Source organism: Bombina bombina, chromosome 2, assembly GCF_027579735.1.
Source record: "Bombina bombina isolate aBomBom1 chromosome 2, aBomBom1.pri, whole genome shotgun sequence".
Classification (NCBI taxonomy): Eukaryota; Metazoa; Chordata; class Amphibia; order Anura; family Bombinatoridae; genus Bombina; species Bombina bombina.
The window spans coordinates 829006338-829016315 of NC_069500.1; positions in this window are offsets into that span (position 1 = coordinate 829006338).

Sequence of the window (9978 nt, forward strand, 5' to 3'; positions counted from 1 at the left end):
ATCTGTTCACTCAATAACTCAATATTTATGTTGGTATCATTATACGCACCCAACTCCAAGCAGATCCCATTCCTCCGTAAACTTTTAACACACATAGATCAGATTAAGAGGGGACACCTAGTAATAGGGGGAGACTTCAACATGGTCTGGAACCCAACCATTGACAAACAGTCCTCTGTCGCAATACATTCTGAGAGAAACACTTCTTCTATCTCCAATGCCTTTCGAAAACTTATATACCAACATAACCTCTATGACGCCTGGAGGTGCTTAGCACCTTCAGTGAAAGACTTCACACACCATTCAAAGGCCCATAACTCGTACTCCAGACTGGACTATATATTCTGTGACTCATGGTCCTTGGACCAATTCGTCAACCCCAACATTAGACCATGACATGGTCTACCTAGACTTCACTAAGCTGCAAGCTTTCACTAATAGACCCCCATGGAAACTCTCGGAGCAATGGCTGTCGGAGATAGAACTGCCTACACTCCAAAAGACAGTACAGGAGTTTCTGTCACATAATGACTCAGGACTCACTGATATCACTATGGTATGGGCCGCCCTCAAAGCATATCTGCGGGGACACTTTATAAAAAAAGCGGCCAGATTGCGTAAAGAGGCTGGCCAACCCTTAGCGAAATTATATGGAGACCTCCGAATTCTAGAGCAGGAGAATAAAACAAGCCCAAACGCTCAGATAGCCCTTCAAATAGGACTCATCAGAGACGAAATCTCCAAAAGAGACTTGTCGCGGGTCCAGGAAAACCTACACAAGCTCAAACAGCTATACTACCACAAGGGCAATAGAGCAGATAAACTCCTAGCCAATAAGCTCCATAAGCGCACGCTCCAGAAACGGATACCCTGCATCTCAACGAGTGAAGGTGTAGTATATTCCCCTAAAGAAATAGGATCAGCTTTCGCTGATTACTACTCCTCCCTATACAACATTGGGGACTCGAAAGCAACCAGCGACCCTACACATGTTAGTATCTCCAGGTTCTTGGAGAGCTTGCCTGTGCCCACCCTATCTGGAGACTCCAGGGCCGAACTGGAACGACAGTTCACCTTAGAGGAAGTCAAAGGAGCTATAAAAGACTTAGCTCCCCATAGGGCACCCGGACCAAATGGATTCACGGTCACGTTTTACCGAGAGCTCTGTCCAATCATATCTCCAGTACTACTTCGGCTGTTCCAGAGTATAGCGACCAGGGGCGCTTTCCCGGCAGAATTTCTAGAAGCGAATATCACCACTATCCACAAAGAGGGTAAGGACCCACTATTGTGCTCCAGTTACAGACCCATATCGCTTATCAATGTGGACGCCAAAATATATGCCAAAATATTGGCAAACCGATTAGGGAAGCACCTGCACACAATTATACACCTCAACCAAGTAGGATTTGTGCAGGGGAGGCAGGGAACTGACAATACCCGACGCCTTCTAAATATATATTCAGAGGCAATGGACATGGGACTCCCTATACTCACCCTGTCACTTGACGCCGAGAAGGCCTTTGACAGGGTTAGATGGGCCTACCTATTCCAGACACTTTCAGCGTTTGGTGTGCCAGATCCGTTTATCACCGCGACTAAAGCACTGTATTCAACCCCAACTGCAGTTGTTAGGGGAGTGGGATTCTGCTCCCCTAAACTTACAATTAGCAATGGAACCAGACAGGGGTGCCCCCTCTCCCCTTTACTGTTCATTCTGGCTATCGAACCCCTGGCAATTGCAATTAGAGAATCGACATTGATTCACGGGGTGCAGATGCATGACACCCCCCAAAAGCTTGCACTCTTTGCCGACGACCTTACGGTCCTGCCAGGGGATCCGCCACTTGGGAGTCTTTCTCTCACATAAAAAGACTGTGGTGATCAAGGAGAACTTTGAAACACTACTAGCAAAGGTCACTTCAGAAATTAATTCAAAGAGATATTGCGATGTTTCCTGGATGGGCAGGGTAGCAGCCCTTAAAATGATGATTCTACCAAAGCTCACCTACCTATTTCGTTGTATCCCGATACCAGTCCCGGGGGCGCTATTGAGGAGGTTTCAGACCCTCTTTAACTTGTACACCTGGCATGACAAGAGACCCCGGGTGGCGGCACATATCTTGCAACAGCCAATAGAGAGAGGAGGCCTTGGCCTTCCCAGTATTAAAACATACTACGAGGCGGCTATGCTAACCCATGCTACAGCATGGGCTCAGACCCTCCCTCCAACGAGATGGAGGGAACTGGAACAGGCGTCGCTCCCAGCATACATCCTCTTGGAGGATCTCCTTTGGTTACCCCAACACTGGCAAACCAAGATCCATGTCGCGAACGATATCGTAAGAGGGTGCCGAGATGCTTGGACTAAGCTGAGACACAATAAACTAGTGGCTCCACACCCCTCACCAATACATCCAATAAGAGGTCTTTTGATAGGGCTACTTAATTCAAATCTCAGCTCATGGGCTACTACGGGACTAAATTCCGTGAGAGACTTTTACAGGAACGGACAGCTACTGACCCACAGAGACATGGTAGACCTGCCCACATTGTCCTCTAGACATCAATTTGACTTACTTAGACTCCGTACTCTAATGAGATCGTGGGGCTTTCTAGATGACACACTAAGAGACCTGACTGTATGGGAGACGCGGTGGACTACTAATACGCAACTACACAAACCACTTTCGGGACACTATCACTGCCTTTTAGAGGAAGGGACTGCCCCAAAAACAGTACACATGAATGCATGGGAAGAGGAGCTACAAGCTACATTCTCGGCAGAAATCTGGGACAAAGCCATTGAACTGACGAAAAAGGCGACCCACTGTATCACTCTTTACGAGTTATATTTTAAAGTGATAACCAGATGGCACCTAGTGCCCACAAAATTAAGGAGACTTTTCCCAGAACATTCGCAGCTGTGCTGGAGGGAGTGCGGGGAGCTGGGCTCCCCCATCCATGTCTGGTGGACCTGCCCCAAGCTAGCGACTTATTGGCAGAAAGTAGGTAAGATTTGTACAGAGCTGGAATTTACTCAGGCCCTGAACCCAGCCCTAGCCATCCTACACTTAGACATAGACAGGCTCCCTAAAACTAAACAAAACCTCTTGATCTATATTCTCATGTCTGCTAAACTACTCATAGCCAGAAACTGGAAAAAGAGCCAGCCCCCCAGAATACAAAGTGTAATTGAAAACGTGAACTACCTCAAAAATATGGAAAATTATGTTGCTAGAGAGAGAAGGCAACTGAGTAATTATTGCGTTATTTGGGAACCCTGGGACTCTATGCTGTCCCGCGCGACCCCTAGCTCTGGAACCTAGACACTGAGGGGAGGGTAGAGAGATGAGAACACACCCTCTCCAAACACCTTTGTCTGTGGCCCATATATTGACTTTCTGCTCCCTCCCGTATCTGAGACCTGTGATAGTAACCCAAAGCTCTACTCACCAGATAGCAAGTGGAGAGGGATCGGAGAACTCTCTATTACATTTGGAACCTGAGTCATAATATACTGAGTAATACTTTACTGATTGAATGCCTCTTTTTGACTGGTTTGTTGGTTTTAAGGATTACACCTTTGTAAACAAATGCTATATACCTGTATATCTTTAAAATGCTCATTATATATACATAAGGTGACCTCTGTAAAAACGAGGATTCCTACACAGGGAGACGCCTCTATTCTTGTTCCTTGACAGCACTATCTGAAACCTGTACGTAAGAATATTCCTTTCGTACTTTTGTTAAATGTTGACTTTGTTTATATTCATGCTTGAGAAAGGCTGTATGTTAAAATTATATCCTCAATAAAAATATTTACTTTTTTTTTTAAAAAAAGACACAATTGATGTACACAAACCCACATACCACATGGACACCTGTTTCTTTCCAAATGACACTTCAGTATTCTGAAGACCATTGGTGGTTAGTGAAGATGGAAACGGGTATGAAAGATGGAAAGGGTTATGCAAGGAGTTGCATTCAAGGGCAATAATAGTATATGTTAACATTTCTTCTATTAACATTTTATGTAAAACAATTAGTTAAGAATTATACAAGAATTTACTGTGATGATATTTGAATGTCTTGTCATTTGCTTTGTGATGTTCTAGCCTTGCCAATACTTACTATAATTTTGTTAAATTTTTAAGTTGACTCCTGCTCAAAAAAAGCATTTTCCACAAAAAAAAAAACAAATTCCAAAACAAGGGGTCACAGGGTCATATTTATCAAGCTCTGTACGGAGCTTGATGCCCCGTGTTTCCGGCGAGTCTTTCTAAAGACCGCTACTCCATAACCTGTCCGCCTGCTCTGAAGCGGCAGACAGAAATCGCCAGAAATCAACTGGATTGAATACAATCGGGTTGATTGACACTCCCCGATTGGCTGCGAATCTGCAATGGGTGGCATTGCACCAGCAGTTCACAAGAACTGCTGGTGCAATGATAAACGCCAAGAGTGTATGCTGTCGACATTTATCGATGTGCAGCGGACATGATCCGCTATATCGGATCATGTCCGCTCGCACAATCATAAATATGCCCCATAGTCTAAAATTAGAGGGTAGCAGATTCAGGAGAAATGTGAGGAAGCATTTTTTTTTTTTTTACAGAAAGGGTGGTGGATTCATGGAACAAACTTCCAATTGAGGTGGAAAACACAAAGACTGTAAAGGAATTTAAAAATGCCTGTGACATACATAAGGTTATTCTAAGAAAAAAGTAACATGTAATATGGGTAGACTTGATGGGCCTTTTTGGTTATTATCTACCGTTAAATTCTATTGGCTAGATTATGAGTTTTTGTCGGTAAGGCTTGAGGCTCTAACGCTCCTTTTTTTTCCACCGCTACCTTAAGCCAATGTAGGTATTACAGGTTTTTTTAAACCTGGCGTTAGCCGCAAAAAGGTGAGCGTAGAGCAGAATTTAGCTCCACATCTCACCTCAATACCAGCGTTGCTTACGGTAGTGGTAAGCTGGCTAAACGTGCTCTTGCACGATTTCCCCATAGGAAACAATGGGGCTGAGCTGGCTGGAAAAAAACCTAACACCTGCAAAAAAGCAGCGTCCAGCTTCTAACGCAGTCCGATTATTTCCTATGGGAAAATAAAAAATATGTCTAATAATATGCACCTAACACCCTAGCATGAACCCCGAGTCTAAACACCCCTAATCTTACACTTATTAACGCCTAATCTGCTGATCCCGACATCGTCGCCACCTGCATTATATTATTAACCCCTAATCTGCCACTCCGGACACCGCCGCCACCTACATTATACTTATAAACCCCTAATCTGCTGCCCTCAATATCGCCGACACCTACATTATATTTATTAACCCCTAATCTGCCCCCCAACATCGCCGCAACGATATTAAATTAATTAACCCCTAATCTTCCGCCGCCAACGTCGCTGCCACTATAATAAAGTTATTAACTCCTAAGTCTAACCTTAACCCTAACACCCCCCCTAATTTAAATATAATTTAAAAACATCTAAATAAAATAACTACAATTAACTGAATTATTTCTATTTAAAACTAAATACTTACCTGTAAAATAAACCATAAGATAGCTACAATATAACTAATAGTTACATTGTAGCTAGCTTATGATTTATTTTTATTTTACTGGCAACTTTGTATTTATTTTAACTAGGTACAATAGTTATTAAATAGTTATTAACTATTTAATAACTACCTAGCTAAAATAAGTACAAAATTACCTGCAAAATAAATCCTAAGTTACAATTACATCTAACACTACACTGTCATTAAACTAATTACCTAAACTACCTACAATTAATTACAATTAAATTCAATAAAGTAAATTACGAAATAAAAATAAATACTAAATTACAGAAAATAAATATTTTTACAAGAAGTTTAAACTAATTACACCTAATCTAAGCCCCCTAATAAAATAAAAAAGCCACCCAAAATAATAAAATGCCCTACCTTATACTAAATTACAAATAGCCCTAAAAAGGGTCTTTTGCAGGGCATTTCCCCAAAGTAAACAGCTCTTTTACCTGTAAAAAAAAATACAATACCCTCCCAACATTACAACCCACCACCCACACACCCCTACTCTAAAACCCACCCAATACCCCCTTAAAAAAAAAAACTAACACTACCCCATTGAAGATCACCCTACCTTGAGCCGTCTTCACCCAGCCGGGCACCAGTGGTCATCCGATCCGTCCAGAAGTCCTCATCCGATGGGCCAGAAGAGGAAATCCAGACCGGCAGAAGTCTTCATCCTATCCGGGCAGAAGAGGACATCTGGACCAGGAGAAGGCTTCATCCAAGCGGCATCTTCTATCTTCATCCATCCGACGAGGAACGGCTCCATCTTTAAGACCTCCGGCACGGAACATCCTTCTAGGCCGACGACTAACGATGAATGAATATTCCTTTAAATGACGTCATCCAAGATGGCGTCCCTCGAATTCTGATTGGCTGATAGGATTCTATCAGCCAATCGAAATTAAAGGTAGGAAAAATCCGATTGGTTGATTTAATCAGCCAATCGGATTTAAGTTCAATCCGATTGGCTGATTGGATAAGCCAATAGAATTGACCTCGCATTCTATTGGCTGATCCAATCAGATTGAACTTCTTTCCTACCTTAATTCCGATTGGCTGATTGGCCAATCGGAATTAAGGTAGGAAAAATCTGATTGAAGTTCAATCTGATTGGATCAGCCAATAGAATGCGAGGTCAATTCTATTGGCTTATCCAATCAGCCAATCGGATTGAACTTAAATCCGATTGGCTGATTAAATCAACCAATCGGATTTTTCCTACCTTTAATTTCGATTGGCTGATAGAATCCTATCAGCCAATCAGAATTCGAGGGACGCCATCTTGGATGACGTCATTTAAAGGAATATTCATTCGCCGTTAGTCGTCGGCCTAGAAGGATGTTCCGCGACGGAGGTCTTCAAGATGGAGCCGTTCCTCGTCGGATGGATGAAGATAGAAGATGCCGCTTGGATGAAGCCTTCTCCCAGTCCAGATGTCCTCTTCTGCCCGGATAGGATGAAGACTTCTGCCAGTCTGGATGTCCTCTTCTGGACGGATCGGATGACCACTGGTGCCCGGCTGGGTGAAGACGGCTCAAGGTAGGGTGATCTTCAATGAGGTAGTGTTAGGTTTTTTTTAAGGGGGTATTGGGTGGGTATTGTATTTTTTTTTGCAGGTAAAAGAGCTTACCTTGGGGCAATGCCCCGCAAAAGGCACTTTTAAGGGCTATTTGTAATTTAGTATAGGGTAGTGCATTTTATTATTTTGGGGGCTTTTATTAGGTGTAATTAGTTTAAACTTCTTGTAAAAAAAATTTTTCTGTAATTTAGTGTTTTTTTTTCATAAATTAGTTTATTGAATTTAATTGTAATTAATTTTAGGTAGTTTAGGTAATTAGTTTAATGATAGTGTAGCGTTAGGTGTAATTGTAACTTAGGTTAGGATTTATTTTACAGGTAATTTTGTATTTATTTTAGCTAGGTATTTATTAAATAGTTAATAACTATTTAATAACTATTGTACCTAGTTAAAATAAATACAAAGTTGCCTGTGAAATAAATATAAATCATAAGCTAGCTACAATGTAACTATTAGTTATATTGTAGCTATCTTAGAGTTTATTTTATTGGTAAGTATTTAGTTTTAAATAGGAATAATTTATTTAATTTTGTTAAATTTATTTTAAATTAAATTATATTTAAGTTAGGGGGGTGTTAGGGTTAGGTTTAGACTTACGTTTAGGGGTTAATCAATTTAATATAGTAGCGGCGACGTTGGGGGTGGCAGATTAGGGGTTAATAAATGTAAGTAGGTGTCGGCGATGTTAGGGCAGGCAGATTAGGAGTTAATAAAATGTAACTAGTGTTTGTGAGGCGGGAGTGCAGCGGTTTAGGGGTTAATACATTTATTAAAGTGGCGGCGATGTCGTCCGGTCGGCAGATTAGGGGTTGATAAGTGTAGGTAGGTGGCAGCGATGTTGGGGGGCGGCAGATTAGGGGTTAATAAATGTAAGTAGGTGTCGGCGATGTTAGGGCAGGCAGATTAGGGGTTAATAAAATGTAACTAGTGTTTGCGAGGCGGGAGTGCACCGGTTTAGGGGTTAATACATTTATTAAAGTGGCGGCGATGTCCGGTCGGCAGATTAGGGGTTGATAAGTGTAGGTAGGTGGCAGCGACGTTGGGGGCGGCAGATTAGGGGTTCATATATATATATATATATAAAATGTAGGTGTCGGCGATGTTAGGGGAGCAGATTAGGGGTTCATAAGTATAATGTAGGTGGCGGCGATGTCCGGTCGGCAGATTAGGGGTTAAAAAAAATTATTAGTGTTTGCGATGTGGGGGGGGGGGGCCTCGGTTTAGGGGTTAATAGGTAGTTTATGGGTGTTAGTGTACTTTGTAGCACTTTAGTTAAGAGCTTTATGTTCCGGCGTTAGCCCATTAAACTCTTAACTATTGACTATTAAATGCGGTAAGAGTCTTGACAGGAGAGGGTGTACCGCTCACTTCTTTCAAGACTCGTAATACCGGCGTTAGGCAAGTCCCATTAAAAAGATAGGATAAGGGGATTTGCGGTAGCCTCGAGTCGCGGAAGAAAAGTGAGTGGTACACCTGTACCTGCCAGACTCGTAATACCAGCGGGCGTAAAAAAGCAGCGTTGGGACCTCTCAACGCTGCTTTTTAAGGCCAACGCCAAACTCGTAATCTAGGCGTATGTTTCTATAACTCAGTCCTCGTCTCCAGATACTCTCCATCCCCTTAACTCTGCTCATTACCTCCTTCTCTCTTCCTCTTTTTTTACCTCCTCACATTCCTGCCTACATGACTTCTCCAGAATGGATCTCTCTGCCTCGCTCCACAAGACTCTACCCTAGTTTTCATAGTTTCAAGCATTCCTTAAAGACTCTACTGTTCAGGGATGCATAGAATACACGTTAATCTTTCTTACCTCAGTTCTTCTGTGTAATCTGTTGACACTCTACAAATAATTGATAATAATAATGATACCAATTACAAAATAGGCCATGACAAGTAAAAACGATTAAACAAATTGTCCACCAAAAAGAACTGAATAAAACAATGCATTGTGACGTACATTTGCCATTTAGACACATTAGGAGCCATTTGTCACATAAGTCCTCAGAACAGTATTTTATTGGAACAGGGGATTCTGGGTAAGGATATCTGTTTGTGAGGCATGTTTTTATTTGAAATCATTCTCTATATTTATTGAAAATGTATGCAAGATATTTGAATACAAAGTTTACAAAACAGATACCAATTCAAAATATTTTTAAAAATGCTTATTTTTTTTAATTATTTTATTTACATAAAACAGCTTTCAGAGTATGTACACAAAAATATATATATCTCATTAAATCTCTTTTTGTGAGAATGCACTTGTATACAGAAATATACACAATTATATATTTTTTTTTAAAAACTCAAGCAAAATAACAATTTCTTAATATGTATTTTAATATATTATTTTTTTAAACATTTCTGTCTAGTTTTAATTTGAAATGCCAGACTTTTATTACAAGAAAAATAATTTTCTACAAACAAAACAAACTGCAATAAATAATTTGCATAAAAATCTCGCTTATATATAAAATAATAATCCAAGGGGATTTGCACTCTCGCTTCAGGGTAAATCACCAAGGTGTCAGGGAACATCAAAAGTCAAATGCAAAGATAAGGATCCGCACTCACTGGACTTTCCAGTAAGTCCAGATCCATTGTGTGTGTATATATATATATATATATATATATATGCTTTCTTGGATCGAACATGATGCTCTTTTGTGAAAGGTGCAATATATTATGGGAAATATCCATTTTACAGACGCAGAAGAGATTACAAATAGTAATGAAAATCCTTTTATCATTCTGATCTGCAAAACGTTTCGGACCAGCTGGAAATGTTAATATTCACACCCA